Genomic DNA, 25,350 nt, shown 5'->3' with positions numbered 1-25,350 from the left:
ATTAAATTTCAATCCCCCCAATGGAAGGAACTTTGGAGAAAAAAAAAAATCCCAATTAAAAAATTCTTACTACCCTTTACTTTCCACATATCTCTTTTCCTAAAAAGCAAATCAGCTTAAAAGAACTAGTGATAGAAGTTTGATTTTGTAAAAACTGACAGAAGATATAATAAAAATAAAATGAGTGTTGAACATTTGAATATACTTTGTAAAACCTTGAAATAAGCCCTTTCCAAAGGTTTATAATGGATATAAATAAGAATTATTTCACTTTTTTAGAGTTCTAAGGAAGGAAGCTGGTGGTTGAGATATAGTTACCAGAAGTGGAGATTTCTTTAAAGTATCAGAAAATTTATGACAATTTAAAAAGAAAAATAATATCAGTTAGCATATAAACAACTTCTGATTCACTTGATTGCTAAAGACATTTCATGGTAAGGTAGTATGTTAAAAATAGTGCTTTGTATTTAATTGGAATTCTACTGTTTAGCAAATTGATCTCTCTTAGACTAAGATGCTAAATAAACAAAACAATACAATACAATATGAGTTTAAGTTCCAGCCAACGTGGAGCAGCCCCATTCCTCTCTTTTACTAAAACTATAACCTCTGTACATATAACAACAAACAAGCATAGTAAAACCCTGTAAGGTAGAAAGAAGAAGGCAAACTTCCTAGGAACCTCAGACCTAGGGGAATGACAGGGTATTGAATTCCTGGGGAGACCTTATTGCCTTGCATATATCCCTGACAGAATGCTACAGAAACTGCCAACACAGAACTGCCAAAAGGCCTAGACAAAAATAAGCACCAAAAAAAGCCTGCTCTCTCCAGACAAAGGGCCAGAAAAAGGGTAGCCTAATACACTTAATACACCCATCCTACACTACCAGTTTCAGCAGGGCCAAATGGGGGCTGATTTTCCACCCACCCTCTATGCCATACAGCAGGCAGTGTGCTTCATCTAGGTAGGGTTGGCCAAGCAGAGAGTTAATCATTTCCTTACATTGTTGAGTTATGTAAGCTTGTAGTGATTGATTGGTTCCTATATGTTGTTTAGAGACTTCTATAGACTATAGCTTCTAATAATTGAATTAATCAAATGAACCTGTTATTTCCAAGTAAAAACCTAGAATACACAATGTTTTATTTAAACCCCAGTTTTCATCCTGAAGAATCCTGAGTAATAATTTTTCCAACTTTTATTGTATTGAAATCAAAATCACATGACATTAAGCATGAAATAAATCAATAGTAACTTCCCTGACTTTCGGTTTCCATAAGAATACTTAATGTTGTTGATTGGAAATGTCATAGCTATGTGAAATAAGGGGTTAGATTTCATTTTGGATTGCAAGTAACAGGAGATTAAAATACTCCTCTACTTGCCCCATCACTTTCACCTGACAAATATGTTTATATTGAGTGTACACTATGTAAAATCAGTGTTTCATTTGCTGAGGATACAACAGTGAACAAAACAAAAGGAGCCTGTCTCATGGAGCTTATTTCTAAAAAAGAAAGCAGAAAATAATCAAGAAAATAAATAACTTACCTAGTATGTGAGATGTTGATGACTCCCAAGGAGAAAAACATATATAACATGGAATATAAATGTAAGGTGTTGGTTAAGGGAGATGTTTTCAGATAGGGAAGGTTTCACTCAAAGTGTATCATTTGAGTAAAAATTTATAGGAAATGGACAAGGTCAACTTTGTAGCTATTTAGAAGAAGAACCTGAAAGGGAAGCATGCCTGATACAATCAAGGAGCAGTGTCTAGAGTGGAGAACTGAGAGAGTGAGTAGTAAAATGTAAGAGTGGGAAGCTATGGGTATATGTTATATGGATTATCCTAAGAACTTTGGCTTTAATTCTGATTAGCAACAGAAGAATAAAAATATTGAGCACAAGGGTGGCATGATTGCCTCACTTGTTCGTTAAGATCACTTTGGTCACTCTGTTGAGAATAGACTATAGCAGGGAGGGCAGAGGGAGCTATTCCAATAATTAGGCATGAGATGATCATTGATTGGACTAGTGTTGGTCTTATAGTTGGTGGGAATTCATTGAAGGCAGAGTAAATTAGTGATGATAGATTGAGTTTAGAATTTGAGAATAAATAAAGGGCCTAGGCTGAATCCAGATATTTTTACCTGAAAATTAGGACTATGGAACTTCCATTTACTGAAAAGAGGAGGACTATGACAGGAGCAGTGTTTGTTTGTTTGTTTGTTTCAGTGGTGGAAGTGGGTGGGATGGAGGCTTCAAAAGTGATGAAGAGGAATGAGCCAAGGAAGCAGAAAAAATAGCTGGAGAGGTAGAAGAAAAACAGAATTACTTGGAAGCCAAAATGAAGAATGCATTTTAGGAAAAAGGATTGAGTGTTTAATGCTGCTGATATGCTAAATAAAGCGAGGCCAAGAACTGACCAACAATGTGGACATCACTGGTGATCTTGACATGGAGCAGTGGAGATGAAAGACTAATTGAGGTAAGTTCAAGAGGAAATTGGTAAAGAGGAATGGGAGATAGCAAAAATAGAAAATTGTCTTAAGGACAGAGTGTCAACAACATAAAGAATAAAGATGATATAACCTCAGCTCACGTTTTTCATCCCTTCAGGCATGCCAGGATAAATGCTTCATGCATTTTGTTTCCTTGAATCTTTATAACAAACCTATGCAATAAATATTATTATCTGCATTTCATGGATGAGAAAACTGAAGTATATTAAGATTAGAAAATTTGCTTAAGATCACAGAGACCTAATTTTTAAGCACTACATTAGGCTAACAATGAGGTAGTGGAAAGGTATCATTTTAAATAGTTTTCAAATAGCCAAAACAATCTTGAGAAAGGAAAACAAAGCTGGAGGTCTCACACTTCCTGATTTTAGAACATATTAAAAAACTACAGTAATCAAAACACTATGGTGAAGATGGTGGAAGAGTAAGATGTGGAGATCACCTTACTTCCTACAAATACATCAGAAATACATCTACATGTGGAACAACTCTTACAGAACACCTACTGAACACTGGCAGAAAACCTCAGACCTCCCAAAAGGCAAGAAACTCCCCCACGTACCTGGGTACAGCAAAAGAAAAAAGAAAACACAGAGACAAAAGAATAGGGACTGGACCTGCACCAGTGGGCGGGAGCTGTGAAGGAGGAAGTTTCCACACACTAGGAAGCCCCTTCACTGATGTAGAAGGGGAATGACAGGGGGGAAGTTTTGGATTCATGGAGGAGAGCGCATCAACAGGGGTACAGAGTGCAAAGCGTAGAGATTCCCGCACAGAGGATCAATACTGACCAGCACTCAGCAGCTAGAGAGGCTTGTCCACTCACGCACTGGGGCGGGTAGGGGCTGGGAGCTGAGGCTCCGGCTTCAGAGATCAGTTTCCAGGGAGACTACTGGGGTTGGTGGTGTGAAAACAGCCTGAAGGGGGCTAGTGAGCCAAAGCTAGCTGGGAGGAGGTCTGGGAAAATGTCTGGAACTGTGTAAGAGGCAAGAGACCATTGTTTCAGGGTGCGCTAGGAGAGGGGATTTATTGCACTGCCTAAAGGAGATCCAGAGACGGGCATGAGCCGCGGCTATCAGCACGGACATGAGAGACGAGCATGAGACGTTAAGGCTGCTGCTCCAGCCACCAAGAAGACTGTGGGCAAGCACAAGTCACTATCCACACCTCCCCTCCTGGGAGCCTGTGCAGTCTGCCATTGCCAGGGTCCCATGATCCAGGGACAACTTCCCTGGGAGAACACACGGCGCACCTCAGGCAGTTGCAACGTCACACTGGCGTCTGCCGCCACAGGCTCGCCCCGCATTCAGTACCCCTCCCTGCCCCGAACCTGAGTGAGCCAGAGCCCCCTAATCAGCTGCTACTTTAACCCTGTCCCGTCTGAGTGAAGAACAGATGCCCTCAGGCGACGTACATACAGAGGCAGGGCCAAATCCAGAGCTGAACCGCAGGAGCTGTGGGAACAAAGAAGAGAAGGGAAATCCCACCCAGCAGACTCAGAAACAGCGGATTAAATCTTCACAATCAACTTGATGTACCCTGCATCTGGGGAATAACTAAATAGACAACAAATTACCCTAAAATTGAGGCGGTAGACTTTGGGATCAACGATGTATATTTTTTTCCTTTTTCTCTTTTTGTGAGTGTCTATGTGTACGCTTCTGTGTGTGATTTTGTCTGTATAGCTTTGCTTTTACCATTTGTCTTAGGGTTCTGTCAGTCTGTTTTTTGTTTTGTTTTTTTTTTACTATAGTTTTTAGTGCTTCTTATCATTGATGGATTTGTTCTTTTGGATTGATTGCTCTCTTCTTTCTTTCTTTCATTATTTTTGTTTCTTTTTTTTATTACTTTTTAAATTTACTTATTTTTAATAATTACTTTTTATTTTTTTATTTTAATAACTTTATTTCATTTTATTTTTTCTTTCTTTCTTTCTCTTTCTCTCTCTCTCTCTCTCTCTTTCTCTCTTTCTCTCTTTCTTTCTTTCTTTCTTTCTTTCTTTCTTTACTTTCTTTCTCCCTTTTCTTCTGAGTCATGTGGCTGACAGGGTCTTGGTGCTCCAGCCAGGTGTCAAGCCTGTGCCTCTGAGGTAGAGAGCTGAGTTAAGGACATTGGTCCACAAGACACCTCCAAGCTCCTTGTAATATCAAATGGTGAAAGCTCTCCCAGAGATCTCCATCTCAACACTAAGACCCAGCTCCACTCAATGACTAGCAAGCTACAGTGCTGGACACCCTATGCAAAACAACTAGCAAGACAGGAACACAAACCCACCCATTAACAGAGAGGACGCCTAAAATAATAATAAGGTCACAGACACCCCAAAACACACAACCAGAAGTGGACCTACCCACCACAAAGACAAGATCCAGCCTCATCCACCAGAACACAGGCACTGGTCCCCTCCACCAGAAAGCCTGCACAACTCACTGAACCAAACTTACCACTGGGAGCAGACACCAAAAACAACGGGAACTATGAACCTGCAGCCTGTAAAAAGGAGACCCCCAAACACAGTAAGTTAAGCAAAATGAGAAGACAGAGAAACACACATCAGATGAAGGAGCAAGGTAAAAACCCACCTGACCAAACAAATGAATAGCAAATAGGCAGTCTACTTGAAAAAGAATTCAAAGTAATGATAGTAAAGATGATAAAAAATCTTTGAAATAGAATGGAGAAATACAGACACGTTTAACAAGGACCTAGATGAACGAAAGAGCAAAGAAACAATGATGAACAACACAATACATGAAATTAAAAATTCTCTAGGAAGAATCAATAGCAGAATAACTGAGGCAGAAGAACACGTAAGTAACCTGGAAAATAAAATAGTGGAAATAAAAACTGCAGAACAGAAAAAAGAATGAAAAGAATTGAGGATAGTCTGAGAGACCACAGGGACAATATTAAATGCAGCAACATTCGAATTATGGGGGTCCCAGAAGATTAAGAGAAAAAGAAAGGGACTGAGAAAATATTTGAAGAGGTTGTAGTTGAAAACTTCCCTAATATGGGAAATGAAAAAGTTAATCAATTCCAGGAAGGACAGAGTCCAATACAAGATAAATCTGAGGAGAAACACGCCAAGATACATATTAATCAAACTATCAAAAATTAAATACAAAGAAGAAATATTAAAAGCAGCAAGGGATAAACAACAAATAACATAAAAGGGAATCCCCATAAGTTTAGCAGCTGATCTTTCAGCAGAAACACTGCAAGTCAGAAGGGAGTACAGGACATATTTAAAGGGATGAAAGGGAAAAATCTACAACCAAGATTACTCTACCCAGCAAGTATCTCATTCAGAGTCCACAGAGAAATTAAAACCTGTACAGACAAGCAAAATCTAAGAGAATTCAGCACCACCAAAGCAGCTTTACAACAAATGTTAAAGGAACTTCTGTATGCAGGAAACACGAGAAGGAAAAGAACTACAATAACAAACCCAGAACAATTAAGAAAATGGTAATAGGAACATACATGTTGCTAATTCCCTTAAATGTAAATGGATTAAATGCTCCAACCAAAAGACATAGACTGGCTGAATGGATACAAAAACAAGACCTGTATATATGCTGTCTACAAGAGACCCACTTCAGACCTAGGGACACATACAGACTGAAAGTGAGGGGATGGAAAAAGATATTCCATGCAAATGAAAATCAAAAGAAAGCTGGAGTAGCAAATCTCATATCAGACAAAATAGACGTTAAAATAAAGATTATTACAAGAGACAAAGAAGGACACTACATAATGATCAAGGGATCAAACCAACAGGAAGATATAACCATTGTAAATATTTATGCACCCAACATAGAAATACCTCAATACATAAGGCAAATGCTAACACCCATAAAAGGGGAAGTTGACAGTAACAAAATCATAGTAGGGGACTTTAACATAACAACCCACTTTCACCATGGGACAGATCAACGAAAATGAAATAAATCAGGAAACACAAGCTTTAAATGACACATTAAACAAGATGGACTTAATTGATATTTATAGGACATTCCATCCAAAAACAGCACAATACACTTTCTTCTCAAATGCTCATGGAACATTCTCCAGGATAGAATATATCCTAGGTCACAAATCAAGCCTGGATAAATTTAAGAAAATTGAAATCTTATCAAGCATCTTTTCCGACCACAACACTATGAGCCTGGATATCAATTACAGGAAAAAATATGTAAAAAATAAAAACACATGAAGGCTAAACAATACACTACTTAATAACCAAGAGATCACTGAAGAAATCAAAGAGGAAATCAAAAAATACCTAGAAACAAATGACAATGAAAACACGACAACCCAAAACCTATGGGATGCAGCAAAAAGCAGTTGTAAGGGGGAAGTTTATAGCAATACAATGCTACCTCAAGAAACAAGAAACATCTCAAATAAAGAACCTAACGTTACACCTAAAACAATTAGAGAAAGAAGAACAAAAAAACACAAAGTTAGCAGAAAGAAAGAAATCATAAAGATCAGATCAGAAATAAATGAAGAAAACAATAACAAAGATTAATAAAACTAAAAGCTGGTTGCTTGAGAAGATAAACAAAACTGATTAACCATTAGTCAGACTCATCAAGAAAAAAAGGGAGAAGACTCAAATCAATACAATTAAAAATGAAAAAGAAGTAATAACTGACACTGCAGAAAAACAAAGGATCATGAGAGATTACTACAAGCAACTATATGCCAATAAAATGGACAACCTGGAAGAAATGGATAAATTCTTATAAAATCACAACCTTCTGAGATTGAACCAGGAAGAAATAGAAAATATAAATAGAACAATCAGAAGCACTGAAATTGAATCAGTGATTAAAAATCTTGTAACAAACAAAAGCCCAGGACCAGATGGCTTCACAGGCGAATTCTATCAAACATTTAGAGAAGAGCTAACACCTAGCCTTCTCAAATATTTCCAAGGTATAGCAGACGGAAGAACACTCCCAAACTCATTCTACGAGGCCACCGTCACCCTGATACCAAAACCAGACAAAAATGTCACAAAAAAAGAAAACTACAGGCCAATATCACTGATGAACATACATGCAAATATTTTCAACAAAATACTAACAAACAGAATCCAACAACACATGAAAAGGATCATACACCATGATCAAGTGGGGTTTATCCCAGGAATGCAAGGACTCGTCAAAATATGCAAATCAATCAATGTGATACACCATATTAACAAATTGAAGGAGAAAACGATATCATCAACTCAACAGATGCAGAAAAAGCTTTCAACAAAATTCAACACCGATTTATTATAAAAACCCTCCAGAAAGTAAGCATAGAGAGAACTTATCTCAACATAGTAAAGGCCATATATGACAAACCCACAGCCTACATCATTCTCAATGGTGAAAAACTGAAACCATTTCCACTAAGATCAGGAGCAAGACAAGGGTGCCCACTCTCACCACTATTATTCAACAAAGTTTTGGAAGTTTTGGCCATAGCAATCAGAGAAGAAAAAGAAATGAAAGTAATCCAAATCGGAAAAGAAGAAGTAAAGCTGCCACTCTTTGCAGATTACATGATACTATACATAGAGAATCCTAAAGATGCTACCAAAAAACTACTAAAGCTAATCAATGAATTTGGTAAAGTAAAAGGATATGAAATTAATGCACAGAAATCTCTAGCATTCCTATACACTAATGATGAAAAATCTGAAAGATAAATTAAGAAAACACTCCCATTTACCTTTGAAACACAAAGAATAAAAAACCTAGAAAAAAAACTGCATAAGGAGACAAAAGACCTGTAAGCAGAAAACTATAAGACACTGATGAAAGAAATTAAAGATGATACAAACAGATGGAGAGATATACCATGTTCTTGGATTGGAAGAATCAACATTGTGAAAATGACTATACTACCCAAAACAATCTAAAGATTCAACATAATCCCTGTCAAACTACCAATGGCATTTTTCACAGAACTAGAACAAAAAAATTCACAGTGTGTATGGAAACACAAAATACCCCAAATAGCCAAAGCAATCTTGAGAAAGAAAAACGGAGCTGGAGGAATCAGGCTCCCGTACTTCAGACTATACTGCAAAGTTACAGTAATCAAGACAGTATGGTACTGGCACAAAAAGAGAAATATAGATCAATGGAAGAGGATAGAAAGCCCAGAGATAAACTCACGCACATTTGCTCACCTTATTTTTGATAAAGGAGGCAAGAATATACAATGGAGAAAAGACAACCTCTTCAATAAGTGGTGCTGGGAAAACTGGACAGCTATATGTTAAAGAATGAACTTAGAACCCTTCCTAACACCATACACAAAGATAAACTCAAGATGGATTAAAGACTTAAATGTAAGGCCAGACACTATAAAAATCTTAGAGGAAAACATAGGTAGAACACTCTATGACATAAATCACAGCAAGATCATTTTTGATCCACCTCCTAGATAACGGAAATAAAAACAAAAATAAACAAATGGGACCTAATGAAACTTAAAATCTTTTGCACAGCAAAGGAAACCATTAACAAGAGGAAAAGACAACCCTCAGAATGGGAGAAAATATTTACAAATGAAACAAGTGACAAAGGATTAATCTCCAAAATTTATAAACAGCTCATGCAGCTCAATATCAAAGAAACAAACAACCCAATCCAAAATGGGCAGAAGGCATAAATAGACATTTCTCCAAAGAAAAGATTCAGATTGCCAGCAAACACATGAAAAGATGCCCAGCATAACTAATCATTAGAGAAATGCAAATGAAAACTGCAATGAATTATCACCTCATACCGGTCAGAATTGCCATCATCAAAAAAGTTACAAACAATAAATGCTGGAGAGGGTGTGGGGAAAAGGGAACCCTCTTTCACTGTTGGTGGGAATGTAAATTGATAAAGACACTATGGAGAACAGTATGGAGGTTCCTTAAAAAACTAAAATTAGAACCACCATATGACCTAGCAGTCCAACTACTGGGCATATACCCAGAGAAAACCATAATTCAAAAAGCCACATGCACCCCAATATTCATTGGAGCACTATTTACAACAGCTAGGACATGGAAGTGAACTAAGTGTCCATTGACAGATGAATGGATAAAGATGATGTGGCACATATGGACAATAAAATATTACGCAGCCATAAAAAGAAACAAAATTGAGTTATTTGCAGTGAGGTAGATGGACATAGAGACTGTCATACCAAGCGAAGTAAGTCAGAGAGAGAAAAACAAATACCATATGCTAACACATATATATGGAATCTAAGAAAAAAAAAAAGTGGTTCTGAAGAACCTAGGGCAGGACAGGAATAAAGACACAGATGTAGAGGATGGACTTGAGGACAGGGGGATGGGGAAGGTTAAGCTGGGACGACGTGAGAGAGTGGCATGGACTTATATATATTACCAAATGTAAAATAGATAGCTAGTGGGAAGCAGCTGCATAGCACAAGTAGATGAGCTCCGTGCTTTGTGACCACCTAGAGGGGTGGGATAGGGAGGGTGGGAGGGAGATGCAAGAGGTAGGAGATATGGTGATTTATGTATATGTATAGCTGATTCACTTTGTTATAAAGCAGAAACTAACACACCATTGCAAAGCATTTATACTCCAATAAAGATGTTAAAAAAATGTATGGTATAGGCATAAACACATTTATAGAGAAAGACCAATGGAGCAGAATACAGAGACCAGAAATAAATCCTTGCAAATGTGGTAAATGATCTTCAACAAGCGTGTGAAGACCACTCAATGGGGAGAGAATCATCTCTTCAACAAATGGTGTTGGAAAACTGAATGTTAACATGCAAAAGAAAGAAATTGGACCCTTACCTTACACTATAACCCAATTTAACTCAAAATAGATTAAAGACATATAAAACTATAGAAGAAAACATAGGAGAAAAGCTTCATGACATTGCATTTGGCAATGATTTCTTGGATATGACAACAAACATAGGTAGTAAAAACAAAAATAGATAAATGGGAATACATCATACTTAAAAACCGGAACAAAAAGAAAACACTCGATAGAGTGAAAAAGCAACCTATGGAGTGGGAGAAAATAGTTGCAAGCAATATATGCGATAAATGGTTGTCAAGAATTTAGCTAAGTTACTCCACTATGTTGCTGCCTCATCATCCATTTCCTTGGGTTAAGCAACCTGCAGACTCCTTAAACTGACACTAGATCCTTCATGAGAGTGCATGCCTTGTATAGCAGCCCACAGAGCCACAAGTGAATGTGATTTCTGATATGACTGCCACAACTGTCCTTGTGATCAGGTCTCTCTGCCTTCCAATGTCTTTGCCTTCTGGAACCCTTAGAAGAGACCTCAGTGGAACATACCAAAACCCTGCCTTTTTTGGTTTAAATTGACCAATCCAATGTTAGCCCAGGAACCCCAAAGCACTTCATCCATGGACCCTAATAAAGATGTGTATCCCAAATCTTTTTTGTCCAGTTTTATTGAGATATAATTGATATACAGCACTGTGTAAGTTTAAAGTGTACAGCATAATGGTTTTAATTTCTCCTTTTTCATTTCTGATTTTATTGATTTGGGCTATCTTTTTTTCTTGAGGAATCTGGCTAATCGTTTATCAATTTCATTTATCTTTTAAAAAAACTGGCTCTTAGTTTTGTTGATCTTTTCTATTGTTTTTTAAAGCTCTATTTCATTTCTTTCTGCTCTGATCTTTATCATTTATTTCCTTCTATTAACGTTGGGTTTTGTTTGTTCTTCTTTTTCTAGTTCCTTTAAGTGTAAGGTTAAGTTGTTTATTTAAGATTTTTCTTCTTTCCTGAGGTAGGCTTCCATTGCTATAAACTTCCCTCTTAGACTTGTTTTGTTGCATTCCATAGATTTTGTATCCTTGAGTTTTCATTTTCATTTACCTCCAAATATTTTGTGATGTCTTCTTTGATCTCTTCAGTGATCGAAGTTTTGTTCAGTAGCATATTGTTTAGCCTCTGCATGTTTGTGTTTTTTGCAGTTTTTTTCTTGTAGTTGATTTCTAGTCCTCACTGTATTGTGGTTGAAAAAGATGCTTGATATTATTTCAGTCTTCTAAAATTTACTGAGACTTGTTTCTTGGCCTAGCATATGATCTACCCTGGAGAATCTAGGGTAGAGTATTGGAGAATGCTCCATGTGCACTTGAAAAGAATGAGTGTTCTGCTGCTTGTGGATGGAATGTTTTATATATATATATATACTAAGTGCATGTGTTCTAATGTGTCCTTTAAGGTCAGTGTTTTCTTATTGATTTTCTTTCTGCATTTTCTGTCCATTGATGTAAGTGGGGTTTTAAAGACCCTTACTATTATTGTGTCACTGTCAATTTCTCCTTTTAGGTCTGTTACTATTCACTTTATGTATTTAGGTGCTAATGTGTTGGATGCATAGTTCAAATATATTTACAACTGTTGTATAGTCTTCTTGGGTTGATCCCTTGATCATTATGTAATATACTTCTGTCTCTTGTTGCAGTATTTGTTTGATTTTGCATGATGTAAATATTGCTACTCCAGCTTTCTTTTGATTTCCATTTGCATGAAAAGCCTTTTTCCATCCCCTCACTTTCAGTCTATGTGTATCTTTAGAGCTGAAATGAGTCTTTTGTAGGCAGCATATATATGGCTATTATTTGTGTATACATTCAGCCACTCTATGTCTTTTGATTAGAGCATTTAGTCCATTTACATTTAACTTAATTATTGATAGGTATGTACTTATTGCCATTGTGTTCATTGCTTTTAGGTTGTTTTTGTAGTCTTTTTCTTCCTTCCTTCTTCTTTTGCTCTCTTCCCTTGTGATTTGATGACTATCTAGAGTGTTATGCTTGGAATCCTTTCTTTTGTGTGTCTGTGTATCTATTATAGATTTTTGGTTTGTGGTTACCATGAGATTTATATATAGCTATTGATATATAATATATAGGTGATTATTTTAAGTTGCTGACCTCTTAAGTTCAAACACATTTTAACAACCTGCATTTTTATTCCACCACCACATTTACTGTTTTTGACTTCATATTTTACATCTTTTTTGTGTGTGTATCTCTTAACTACTTATTGTGTATATAAATGACTTTACCACTTATGTCTTTTAATCTTCCTACTAGCATTATAAATGATTAATTCACTATGTTTTCTGTTTATTTGCTATTACCAATGAGATTATTTTTCCTTTCATACTTCTGATATTTCTGATTGTGGTCTTTATTTTTTCACGTAGAACGATCCCTTTAACATTTCTTGTAAAGCTGGTTTAGTGGTGCTGAACTCTTTTAGCTTTTGCTTGTCTGTAAAACTTTTGATCTGTCCTTTAAATCTTGCTGGGTAGAGTATTCGTGGTTGTAGGTTTTTCCCTCCCATCACGTTATATGTATTATGCCACTCTCTTATGGTCTGCAGAGTTTCTACTGAAAAGTCAGCTGATAGCATTATGGGAGTTCCCTTCTATGAAGCTTGTTGCTTTTCTCTTGCTGACTTTAATATTTTCTCTTTCTCTTTAATTTTCAATATTTTAATTGCAATGTGTCTGTGTGGTCCTGTTGGGGTTAATGCAGTTTGGAACTCTGCTTCCTAGAGCTGGATGTCTGTTTCCTTTCCCAGATTAAGGAAGTTTTCAGATATTATGTCATCAAGTATGTTCTCTGCTACTTTCTCTTTCTTTTCTCCTTCTGGGACCCCTAACATGCAATTGTTAGTACACTTGATTTTGTATCAGAGGTTCCTTATACTGTTCTCATTTTTTTAGTTCATTTTTCTTTTTTCTTTTCAGTTTGAGTAATTTCCACCACTTTGTTTCCAGTTCTCTGATCAATTCCTCTGTATTATCTAATCTACTGTTGATTCCTTGCAGTGTATTTTTTTATTTCAGTTATTGTATTCTTCTGCTTTGTTTGGTTCTTCTTTATATTTTCTAACTCTTTGTTAAACTTGTCACTATGTCCATCCTTTCTCCTGAGTTCCTTAAGCATCTTTATGATCATTACCTTAAACTCCTATCAGATAGATTTATCCCCACTTCACTTAGTTCTTCTTCTGGGTTTGTTTCATTTTCCTTCCTTTGGAACATATTCTTCTGTCACTTCATTTTGCTTATTTTGCTGTTTTTATTTCTATGTATTTGGTAAGTTTGCTATGTTTCCCAATCTTAAAGAAGTGGTCTTTTGCAGGAGATGTCCTATATGTGCCAGCAATGCACTACCCTCTGGACACCTGAGCTATATACTCTAGGGGTTCCCCCTATGTAGGTTGTGTGGGATCCTTCTGTTGCAGCAGGCTGACTACTGTTGGTGATGTTGTAGGTGTGGCTGGCTCCTAATCAGGTTAATTCCCAGGCCCTGCCTTATGTGGAGGTTGCTGGCCACTGGTGGGTGGGCCCAAGCCTTGGAATGGCTGGTTGTAGGCCTGGGGGTCCTGGATCTTGTGTCAACCTGTTGGTGAGCAGGCCAGTTCCTCACATGGCTGGCTGCAGGGTCCAAGGTGTCCTAAAGCTGTTGCCAACCTGCTGGTGAGTGGGGTAAAATCCTGGGGCAACTGGCTAAGGGGCCCAAAGTGTTTTGGATTTGGTATCAGCCTGATGGTGGGTAGGGCTAGGGACCAAGTGGTCCCAGAGCTAGTACTGGCCCACTGGTGGGTAGGGCTATGTCCTGGCCCAGCTAGCTGCTTGGCCTCTGGAGTTTCAGTGCTGATCATCTGGTGGATGGTGCCAGGCTTTGGTGCTAATAAGACAGAGGATTTTAGATTTTAAGATTTTAAAATAGTGTTTGTCAGCACCAGTGCCCTCATAATGGGAAAGGTCCCAGAAATGGTTGTTGCCAGTGCATATGTCCCCAGGGTGAGTTCCAACTGTTTCCTGTCTTTCTGCGAGGATTTGCAAGATCGGCAAGTGGATCTGACCCAGCCTCCTTTCAAATTACTGTCCTGGGTCTCATAGTGTGTGAGATTTTGTGTGAGCCCTTTAAGCATGGAGTCTCTATTTCCCACAGTCCTCTACCTCCCCTGAAAGTAACCAAGCCCTGCTGGCCTTCAAAGCCAAATGTCTTCCTGGCACAGGACTCCTGGGCTGGGAAGATAGCTGTGGGACTTGGACCCCTCACTCCTTCAGTAGAATCTATGTGATTGTAATTATCCTCTCATTTGTCAGGTGCCCACCTGGGGGGTATGGTCTTGACTATACCATGTCTTCGCCCTTCCTACCTGTCTCATTGTGGTTCCTTCTTTATATCTTTAGTTGTAGAAAATCTTTTCAGCCAGTCTTTAGGTCATTCTTATCAGTAATTGCTCTGTAAATAGTTGAAATTTTGGTGTGTCCATGGGAAGAGGTGAGCTCTGGGTCTTCCTACTCTGCCATATTGGCCACTCCCCACAAAATTATCTTTCTGTCTACACTTTGCTTTCATCTCTCTATATGTCCCTTCAAGGCCTGCTAGTTACTTCCCCCAGGACCTATGTGTAATAAAATTCTCTATTTCAATTTATCTTGTGGTCTGTTTTTGAACCACTGCTTACCATGTAGCACCCTGTTCTCCACTTAACAAGTGTTAATTTGGTCGATTTGTAATAATGGTTCATATCTAAAATATTAAAGAACTCTTACAAATTAACAAAAATAATCAATCCATCCATCAATCAGTCAGTCAATCACCTGATTTTTAAAAATGGGCAAGAATTGCTAGACATTTTTCCAAAGAAGATATATAAATGGCCAACAGGCATAGGAAATGATGCTCAATGTCACAGATTATCAGGGAAATGCAAACCACAATAAGTTATCACCTCATGCCTATTAGGATGAACACGATTTTTAAAAAAGGCAGAAAATAATAAATGCTGGCAAGGATGTAGAGAAATTGGAACCTTGTGCACTTGTTGATGGGGATGTAACATGGTGCAGCCACTATGGAAAAAAGTTTCCTCAAAGAAAAATTAGAACTATCATATACCCATCCCACTTCTTGGTATATATAAAAAGAAAGAGAATCAGTATCTCAAAATTATATATATAATATATATATATATTTATATTTATAAATATATATATTATATATGCATAAATACATAATATATATAAATATATTGTATATGTATGTGTGTGTATATATATATATATATATATATATATATATATACAATATCAATGTTCATTGAACCATTATCCACAAAAGCCAAGAGGTGAAAGCAATCTAAAAGTTCACTGATAGACAAATGGGTAAAGAAAATGTGGTGTAGAAATAAAATAAAATTTTATTCTGCATTTAAAAGGAAAATCCTGTATTTCTGGAAGAAGGGGACATGGGAGTTGTTGCTCATTGGGTATAGAGTTTCTGCTTTGCAAGATAAGAAAATTTTAGATATTTGTTGTACAACAATAGGCATGTAGTTAACACTACTGTAATGTAACTTAAAATGGATAAGATTGTAAATTTTATGTTTTTATCACAATAAAAGAAAAAATAAATACAATTTAACCAGGAGTAAATATGTTTTTTCATTGCATGCCTTTACTGTCATCTGAAACTGCTCAACTGTAATAAAAGCTTGCATTTACTAAATAATTTACCAGTGTTGAGTGCAAAGAAGGAGTCTGACATAGATTGTTTATAATTCTATTCTACTAATGAGAAAATCAAGGTTTCGAGAATTATTTTGCCTGAACTGACATGTATCTTAAATGGTTACATTATTACTCAAATTAAGCACATCTGATTCCACATAAGCACTGAAGTATAGGATCTACTTTGTTGTTGTTTGAGTATTTTAGCTGATCTGGAAAAACCCACAGGATGAACATTTTGCAGCACGGACTTCCTTGGTCTAGTAAATTTTGGTAATTTTGCCAAACTCATTAAGGTTATAACTATACATCAGTTAATTTTATTTACAATGTATAATATGTACATACCTGTGGAATAAATGTAGATTTTCATAGCAGCAGTATGTCCTGAAATATTCTTCCTTTAATATAACTCATCTCATTTGACCCTGTCAGGAATGAAGAAAACTTTCCTCTAGAATTCTAAGTTCTTCTGACTGGTCTAAGAATTAAATTGACATGAGACAGATTAATAGGAAAATATCAAACTTAATTTTGTACATTTGAGAACTCCACATACATGAGAAGTTTAAAGTCAGAAGGGTAAAATGAGATATATACCTCATTCCTGAGTCAAACAATTTGGATGGGGACCTGGGGCTTCCAAGGACAGGATGGTCATTCACAGGACAATAAGAAGAGCAAATGTTTGGTAACAGTTTGCCCTGCCATACAGATGGGGCCACTTAGATAAAATTTACCTATGGTAATAACTCTGTCCTGGGAAAAATCCCCAATTTAAATTATTCTAGTTAGTTAAGGAAAGGGCAGTAATTTCTCTTGAACCTGAAGGGTCTCAATGGCCTTTAGGTCAAAATAATCACCATGTAAAAGTGACACATTTTGGGGGAGGCTTGTTATGAACCCTACGACCCTCTTTACATCTCTTTGTCACATGGTATAGTTTGTGTGAGAAGACATGGATGATCTTATTTTGTTGATGAAGAAACTGAAGTTAAGAGAATTTGAAGCAACTGTGTTTATCAAGGTAAGTCTTTTGTAAATAGCAGAATCAAGAATAAAACACACAATTTCTCATTCTTTGTCCAGGCTCTTCTCAAAAAGGATGCTACCAGCTACCATTTGGCAAATTTACCCATTATTAAAAAGAAACTAAATGTTTCCGCAATGTTTCACATGGATTTAAAAGATTAAGCACATGCTTTCAGAAAAATTTCTAGCCTTGGGCTGCTTACGAAGCTACTTCTTTTCTCCTAGGAGGTTCTTTCTCATCTATGTTAATAATACTTGGACGAAGGAAATTTAGAAGTCTTCCTTTATATATTTAAAAACAAAACTCTATCCAGTGCCATTTATACACTTAATGAAAATAGAAATTACCGCTTAAATCTGTATAAAACCAAAGCATATTCTTTAATCAACCCTATTCATGATATACCAAGTTTTCCTTAGAATGTCTTAGATTTAAGTTTGTTTATTTATAATCATCTGTTGTTTTACTCTCTCCTTCTCTCTCCCCCACCATCCCCAAGTACCAGTGTTTCAGTGTAAATGACACCCTGTATCCTTCTGTTCACTTCTTGCTGCCTTAGCTCTGCTTAGTAATTTATTGTTCCTGGACAGTTCTGATTCTTTTGGCCTTCTAAATAGTAGATGTGCTTCCTCAGCTGTTTACATGATTCTCTGACAGTATTATGTGCATTGCAAGCCAACTAAAATGGGGCTTTAGCTTCTTAACTTCTTCTAATTATTCTGATTTGTACTGGTTTAAAGTCAATTGGACAGAGGCAGGCAGAAGATCAGTCTCAGCTTGTTTCTTCTTTTTTTGAAGATTGATCTTTCCTTCCTATCTGTGTCTTACAAGAACAGTATTCATTTTATTCTTTTAATGTATAAGTAATTCAATATTTATCTATCTTTGCACTGTATATAATCTCTTTTTTCCCCTTCAGCTTCTATTCTCTTAGTCCTTTTAAAATGTCACTTAAAAAAATATCCACGGGTTTATTGGAAGTGGAGATCTTATTGAAGACATAGGTGTGGTTTTCTCTCTTCTCAGTTACATTCTTTAAAAAGTATTTATGGAATCACAATATGTAGAAAAAATAATAGATAGAGTATGACCATCAGCTACTACAAAGGAGGAAGGATCCAAATTCAGCCAGAGTCTACTTAGGTCAATTACATTTTAGTTGGTAAAACTAAGACATAGAGGTTTCAGAAGAAATTGGGAGGGGAAATAGATGTAGAAGATGAAAATATATGTTTGGGAGAATGAGTTTTTGGTTATTATTCATCCAAACTTTAGAAAATGTGTGCCTGTGGAACATGAGTAAACCCTGTTTTTTTTAATTTTCAATTTGTTCTTGATTAATTGTTTGCTATTGTTTTCTAGTTCTTCATTCTCCGTAACTTGATTATAAATAAAGGCTCAAAGAACCTTGTATGTGGACAACATCATATGTGTAGTAATGACCTAGTGACTGAAGAGAAAACAAATGAATTAATAAACGGTTGTATATACTTTTTTATTTCTCAAAAATACGGTGTTGTTTAACTTCAAAGTGTAGTAAGTATAATACATGAGTCTAAGTAGTCTCTCCTCTTCAAAAACAATTTAAAACTTCAGAAATTTTTTCTCTCATTCAACTAAGAATTTACACAAATACTACTAATAACTTGTCTTATACTGAGTTAAATTTTGTCTTCTTTTTAATAGTGTATTATTAACATACTATCCTCTAAAAATAGTCTTGACATATATTGAAGATTAAATTCCTGGAAAAGGAACTGTAATTTGAAATAATGATACTCACATTTTATTTTCCATTGGAACAAAATTATAACTGGAAGTCACACTCCTAACCCTGAATGGGCTGGATGCCCATTTTTATAGAAGTAGCCACAAATATATTTAATCAACTATAAATGATATACCTATATAATCTGAGGTTTCTAAAGGATATATACCTTGGGAAAGGCGAACAACACAGCAAGCCATTATGTAAAATTGAATTTAATGTAATAGAGTGCAACAGAATACATTACAAAAGATTTAAAATAATGGACTCTATGTTGGAGCAGGTGAAACTTACCTCAGAGGCACAAAGCCCTGGCCTTCACACTCAAATCCAGTGTCACAGTACCTTGAGGGTTTGACCCCAAACTCCTCTGCCCAGGGTATTGTAGTCTTCTAGAAACAATGCTCAAGTCCACGGGAGCAGAGACTTTCTTTGAAAACCTCATTAGCAAATCTAGGTGACTCTGATCCTCAACCAGGATGTAAATACCTACAGGTGTCTGTGCCATCCCATCATGGTCTGTGTTTCCTCTCTCTTAACCTGGCCTCACAGTGCTTCTCCCTCCTTCACCTTTCCATGCAGACCTCTGGTTTCACTGAAGTTTTATTTAACATCTCTCCTTAAGTACAATCTCTCCCTGAAGACACTACTAGCCCTGAAACACTCACAAGTGGAAGCTGCCTGAGGCTGGTTACCCGTTCATCTAAACCTTTTTGCTTTTCCTCTTGGCCACAGGTCCTCACAGCCCTTGCAGTTGGGCATGACCATGTGGCTGCATTTGGGTCAATGCATGTAGGAAAAGTGTTGAGTGTTGCTTCCAGTCCCAAACCATTAAAAACCTCCTATGTGCCATCTTCCAAAGAATCATTCCCTTTACTTCTGATGGCAATGGAGACCACTCTAGGGAAGCCCTGGAAACCACCTGATGGGATGGTAATAGAGCCATAGTTGGAAGGAATCCAGGTCCCTAAATCATCTCTTGGAGGAAAGTTGGTCATTAGAGGTGATGACTGGGATAGTTACATGTATTCACATAAATAATTTTTTATGTTAAGCCATGAAATTATGGATGCTTTTCTGTTATAGCAGCTAGCAGTGCCCTAATGAACGCATTGTTCATTTACCCACCTCATAGTGCCCAAGGACTAAGACGAGCTTTTCATATGCTCTTTCAAAAAAAAAAAATCCTCAATGCCTTTAGGTTTTTACCTTTTCATCTCTAGTAAATTTCACCTCCTCTCCTCTTCAGTTTCTTTTTTCATGGCCCCAGCTAGAATTTACCATTACCCAAAACAGCTACAACTCTGACATTAAATTCTAACATCCAATTTTTATATCACAGCCTCCAGTTAGCTCAGTCATTCAGTGACTCTAACTTCTTTGCTTGCTTTTTGTCTTCATGCCATATTCACTCCTGGACTCCTCTACTTCTTTCCCCACTCCTTTGACTGCCTCATCGTCCAGCTTGGATTACTTTTCTGGCAATGTCCCCCATCCTCTTCCCAGTATTGGCAGCTCCATTTGCCAGTTGATCCTCCTCAGCAGATTAGTGACACTTACCTGCATGGATTGGTGTCTCTATCAATTCAAGGTCTCTGATGTCAATTAAGCTCTCGATGTGCCTGGAGATAATTCTATGTTTTCCTAATCAATTTCTTCTCCTATTCGCCACAGCAGTTATTTCAAACCTCCTATATTTCCTTCAAATCTATAATATTGCCACCATGCCTTTCTCCTAGCAATGGCCTGTTTCTCACTTCACAGAGAAAACAGAAGTTACTAGAAGGAATTCTGTGATAACTTCCTGCTGTGAGACCTAAACTTAAGCCACATCTTGTCATAACAGAAAATGTCTTTTAATACAGTTAATCTTTCACCTGTGATTTATATCTCTAAAGGTTGCTAAATAAAATACAGGATTCCCAATTAAATTTGAATTTCAGATAATTTTTGTTTTTGTATAAGTCCCTGGAAATATTTGGTATATACTTATACTAAAAAAATATATTTATTGTTTACCTGGAATTCAATTTTTTCTAGACATCCTGGCTTTTTGTTTTATTTTTTTTACTAAATATGGCAATCTGATTTACTCCACTTCTATCCTTTATCAGCTTCTCACTAAATATTGCATTCTCTTTTGTGTCTTCAGTAAGCCAACTCTACTTCCCATTCCTCTAGAATATTTAGCATACTCACTCATCTCTCAAACTCAGTTATTCTCTGTCAACACCATGTTCTTCTCCAATGACTCCTTGTCTCTCTCCTGCCCTTTACAGCCTATTGGAAGTCGTGTATGCACATTGTTCCCTCTTCCTCACTTGACATTCAGAAATCTGACCACTATATCCACCAGTCTACTGAATTTTCTCTCATCAAAATTAACATTAATTTTGCTAGATCATCTGGACACTTAGTCTTTACCTTACTTGACTTTTACATAACATTTGACACTAGTGCTCCTTGTTCCTTGACATTTCTTTCTGGGACATTTGTGACCCTGGAGTCTCCTCTTCTTGTTTCTGTACCTATGAATCCCTTTCTTAGTTCATGTTCAGGTTCCTCTGTTCTGCCCAGTTTTAAAAGGCCAGTGTTACCAGGCCATCTGTTTTGTTTTAGGTCCACTGTACTTGCAATCTCCCTAGAAAAGCATCTATCTCCAAGGCTTCCATCATCATTTCTAGTAGAGCTGTAGCCCAGATCTTTCTCTTAACATTCAGAAGTGTGTTTTCCAAGGTCTTCCAGACATTTGTATTTGGATGTACCTCAGGATCATCAAATTAAATATGGCTAAAGCTAAACTTATAATCTCTACCTCCAAAATGTATCCTCTCTCATTGGAAGGCAGGAAGGAACTGATTTCATTTCTGGACACCACCCCCACCTCTTTCAAATCTCCGACTAATTAAACACAAAGCGTTAGGAAATGTATCTACTGCACATATTCAAATCATGCCCCTTACCATTACTCCTACTGTCTCTACTCTTGGACATGCAACTTTGCTTCAGGTCCAGCTTCTCAAGTCATCCATACATGGCCTCCTTCCCCTGCCCCCGGGGAGACAAGGCCTCGGAATTGGCTCTTCTTTCCTGCTTGGTTCCTTTCACCTGCTCCTTAATGGGTAATGAGCAAGGTAGATGTTAACTTTTGATAAATCATGTTGTTACCACTCCATAGTTTGGTCTGAGAGGCCCACTCTCTTCACTGCCTCACCACCACTCTGTTCTCACCAAGAGCTAGAGGAAAGTTCTCTTTGGCCCTGAATACAGCACTGTAGGTTTACCTTCACCCCACCTTTCACCAGAAGGTAGAAGTTTTTGTGATGCACTCTTCCAATAAGCACAGTCCAAACCCAGCTGTACTTCATCATTTGGCAGGCTCTTACTTATCGATTATCAAAAACACAGCCCTTTTCCAGTGGTCTGCTAACTTAGAAAAACTTGAAGGTCTTCACAAATCTAAAGCTTCTGGCACCACATCTGAGAGGTGCCACATTAATGTTCTTTCCCAGAGTTAAAGCATCCACCAACAAATAAGGTCCTTGTGGTGTCCTTGGGTTTATCTCCATACGGAGTGCCACACTTCACTCCCATCCAAGCCTTTATCCTATTTTGAAGCATAAATGTAGCATCATGCAGAACTCTCATCCAAACTTCAACCAGGTGACACCATTTTGAGACATTATGTATGGCCTAGGATATTATTTTAAGGGCTTTTGTTCTGGATGGAATCTTTCTAGCCTATCTAATAAGATTCTGACAAGTATCTCCAGCCTCTTGGAGAAGATATGGAATACTGAATGACTTTATTATTCTAGGTAACAGACAATACCCACTGTGGTCATATTGCAAAACTTCTCCATTGCTCTGAATGGATCTAAGAAGCCAACATAAACGTACAAAAACTTTCATCACAATAGCCACCTCCAAAATAGAGGCTTTCTTATTCTAGGTGGGTGGAGTAGGAAATCCTTGGCTAAAATCTGCTTTGAAGGACAAGGTCTCCTTAACCCACACCATATATTTAATATTTTTTCCTGTATCTTGGGGAAAAGATGAAAACATAAAATTATCAGATTAAACTCTGGTTCTCAAGTGAACTCCCAGAAAATCTTTGTATACCTTTCTCAGAAAGATGAATATCATATAATTAAGTGGAACATGTGAAGCTTACAAAGTTTGAGAATTTCTTGACCAAATGTGTGGCAGATTTTGTTTAGTGTTGCCATTAAAAAACAAGAGACCTGCCTTTGAAACTGCCTCAAAGATCTAATAGGGTGATGACTGGCTGCCTTCACTGTCAATCCTTGGACCTAGGAGAGAGTATTAACAATGTCCAGACTACAGGAGACACATTGGTTGCTAGCTTTCTGTTGTCCTAAATATCTGCTTCATGGTTTGTTCAAAATAACTAAAAGTTAGGCCAACCATAGAGAAAGGAGTTATTCATTATTTTGTCAAATACTTAACAGAGAGATATGCATAGAATAATGAGTTAAATGATCCATAGCTACAAAGATATTTCATAGATATTGACTGTACAGGTCCAAAAAAATATTTCTAGGATTTATCTAGTCTTCATTGCCTTTAACTATACCTGTTAGTATAAATCAACTATACTCTGATAAAAATTAATTAAAATATTTTTTTAAAATGTCTCCAGGCATTGCCAAATGTCCCCTTTGGGAGAGGGCGGAAATCATCTCAGTTTGAGAACCACTGTTTTATACAATATCTCATTAATGTGTGACAATAATCTACAATTCTCATGGCAGAGCTGCTCTCCCACATCTAAGAAGGGTCATATCCTTACTTGAAGGGCCTACTTCTTCCCATCCTCTACTATCTGTACCTCCAAATTGACACAGTAGGCTCTTTGCCAATCTACTGAAAGAATGAAGGAATATCACCGAAGGACTTTAGTTACTCAAACCAGGCTGCTGTGATTTTTGTAGCCTATCATCCTCCTGGCCTTTCTAGATAACTAACAATACCTCACTAGAAAGGTGTCCATTTATTAAGAGAAAGACCAACAGCATGTATATTGTCTCTGTTCATTCCAAAAAACAACAAATACTGATTATAGTCACCAAGATTTGCAACCCAGTATTATGTCCAATCTGACGGTGATAAGGGAACATTAAGTAAGGCAATCATCTAAGTCGACACTTCAAATGGTATCCTCTCCACCAAGTCCTTAAATGTGTCTGGTATAGCCCACTTTAACACTAGTTTAGTGAGTGGTGTATCCCAGCTGGCTGTCAAATTGTCTATGACTACTGCAAATTCTGAGTTTCTTTTTTTTCCAACCAGCCTTCTCGTATCATTCTACCTCCAGTCCTTCCAGACAGGTATTAATGTTTGTTGGAGTTAGCAAATTAAATTCAGAAGCATTTGCTAGTTGTTTCAGAAGAATTCAGAATGTCTGCTTAGTGAAACTCCTACTCAACTCCTGTTCAATAAATTACTTCAGAGGCTTGTGAATTACATCATAATCCACAGTTAGAAATGAGTGTCAGCACTGTTTTCTCACTGTGGTTAAACCTTTAAAGAGCCATTTCTCATCTTCTTGTAAATTCCTTCCAGAAATGATTATATCAACCATACCACTTCTCCCAGCAGTCCTTATTCCTAACTACTTTTCTATCAACATCTCTGAAAGGTGATGAGATTATGGAGATGCTGAAACAAAGTACTTTTGAACTGCAAATAATAATAATAAAATTAAAAAGTAGCCCATGGACTTCCCTGGTGGTGCAGTGGTTAAAAATCCACCTGCCAATGCAGGGGACGCGGTTCGAGCCCTGGTCTGGGAAGATCCCACATGCCGTGGAGTAACTAAGGCTGTACACCACAACTACTGAGCCTGCACTCTAGAACCCGTGAACCACAACTACTGAGCCCGCATGCTGCAACTACTGAAGCTCATGTGCCTAGAGCCCCTGCTCCGCAACAGGAGAAGCCACCACTGTGAGAAGCCCTCGTACCGCAAGGAAGAGCAGCCCCCACTCGCCACAATTAGAGAAAGCCCACATGAAACAACAAAGACGCAGTGCAACCAAAAGTAAATTTTAAAAAAAAGTACCCCATGACAAATAAAGATTGTCTTCTTACCATCCTTAGAAATAGTATCTGGTAATATTCTTTAAAACCATCACTGAAAATTGTTATCTCTCTACAAGGCCACAAGAACATCCAGATTCCAGCTGTGTGTCTAGTGACTGAAATTCCAAATATATAATAATCTTTCTAGATTTCTTGGATAGTGCCAAGAATAGAAATAAACTTGAGAATTTAATATAATGTCATTTGTTAGCTTTTCTTTTATCTGGTCCTTAAATTATTGACCTTTAACAGAATGATCCTCTTGAATAGTCCCTAAAATGTCTTGAATACTGGCAGCTATGTTCATTCTGTTCTCATTGTTATCACTTATGTACCATT

This window comes from Balaenoptera physalus (assembly GCF_965194825.1).
Source record: "Balaenoptera physalus genome assembly, chromosome: 18".
NCBI classification, from domain to species: domain Eukaryota; kingdom Metazoa; phylum Chordata; class Mammalia; order Artiodactyla; family Balaenopteridae; genus Balaenoptera; species Balaenoptera physalus.
Note: the sequence above shows the minus strand (reverse complement) of the source record.